Here is a 1,892-nt window from a genome sequence, read left to right as displayed (position 1 = left end):
AGGGACACGCTTGCCATATTCTCTATCTTCAGTGTGCTGAGTGCTTTAATACAAAGAATGATTATAACTAGCTGAAGATATCTTGTAGACATCCTTTATCAGATCAAAGAAGCAAGCCTTCTAATTCCTAGCTTGCACGACTGTTTTTTAAAAATGCATAATGAATTTTGTCAGATGAGTTTTCTGTTGAGATGATATCATTTTTATTTTATTACTATGGTGAGTGACATTTATTATTTTCAAATATAAAGCCAATGTTATACCCAAGATAAAGATAACATATTTCATATTCCTATATTAATCCTTTTACGTTTGACTAGATGAAATAAAAAAAAAACACTACATTTTGTTCATGATTTTACACCTGTATTCAATTGATATTGGAATTTATTTTATATATTTTAATTTGGGTAATATCTTTGCTAGGTTTCAGTATCAAAATAATACTGGGATCATAAAATGGTTGAGAACTATTTCTTCTGCCTTGATTTACTCAGAGTTTGTAAAATTGTTATTGTTTCTTCCATAAATGTTTGAAACTAACTAGACCTGGAGTTTTGTTTGTGGGAATGTTTTTTAATTAAAAATTCCATTTCTTTGCATATATAAGGCTATTCTTGTTTTTTAATTTTCCTTTGTATCCATTTTAGAAAATAGTACTTTTCCAGGAATTTGTCCATTTTAGCTCAGCTGTTTTGCTGGCATAAAGTTCTACTTGGGATTCACTCATTAGCCTGGTGGTGTTTGTGGCTATAAACTCATATTTCCTCTTTCATTCTTTTTAAAATTTTCTTTTCTGCTGTTTATGCTTTAAATAATAGTTGGAATTTAATACATATAACATATCATTCCACATTTCCTTTTTTTTTTCATTCCACATTTCAAGTATGTCAAGTAAAACTGTACAATTGCTACCACAATCAGTTTCCAACCATTCATTTTCTACATGGTCCACTTTCATTTTTAATGTTGGAAATATGCATTTTCCTTCTTTCTTGATAAGTGTTGCTACTAGTTTTTTACATTTTCATTAAGCTACCAAGAATATTCACTTTGGTTTTTAAATTTTTCTGTTTTCTATTGAATATCCTATTTTCTTCCTCTTTAGATTTAATTTGCTTATCTTTTTCTAGCTTCTGGAAGTTTAAATAAATGTTAAACCCTTCTTCATTTCTAATATAAACCATCAGATGCCTTCGAAGGATGGCTTTAACTGCATCCTACAAACACTGATGTGTTTGTCTTTCATTTTTAATCAGTTCAACAGGATGGAAGGTGCCTGGGGACTCTGGCAATAAAGACCTTGCAAGAACAGTTTAACCTGGTTTGGTTTACCCATGTCAATGCAGTCTTTTCTACATTATGAAATGCGTGCCTTTAAAGATTTTGTAAGATTAAGAACTAAAATGTAGTTTGAAGGAGTCAAATCAAGACTGTAAGGTGGATGCCAAAGGGATTTCCATTGAATCTCTTGGACAATTGCCTTTCCTTGGTGAGTGCGGAGCAGAAGCATTGTGGCAGGAGGACTCCCTGGTGAAACTTCCCTGGGCGTGTTTCTGCTAACGCTTTGGCTAATGTTAGCCAAATATCTCAAAACACTCTCATAATCAGCAACTATTATTACTCATTGACCCTCCAAAAAGTCAACAAGCAACTTACTTTGAGCATCCAAATTTTTTCCCTCTGCTCTTGGTGGATCTGCTTTTGCTGTGATGGGACCACTTCTACTCCTTTTTCTTTTTTAATTATTTTATTGGGGGCTCGTACAATTCTCATCACAATCCATCCATCCATCGTGTCAAGCATATATACACATTTGTTGCCTTCATCAATCTCAAAAAATTTGCCTGCTACTCTAGCCCCTAATATCAGTTGCTCATTTTCCCCCTTCC

This window comes from Echinops telfairi, unplaced genomic scaffold, assembly GCF_000313985.2.
Source record: "Echinops telfairi isolate 266 unplaced genomic scaffold, ASM31398v2 ScPeMD7_443;HRSCAF=831, whole genome shotgun sequence".
NCBI lineage: Eukaryota > Metazoa > Chordata > Mammalia > Afrosoricida > Tenrecidae > Echinops > Echinops telfairi.
Note: the sequence above shows the minus strand (reverse complement) of the source record.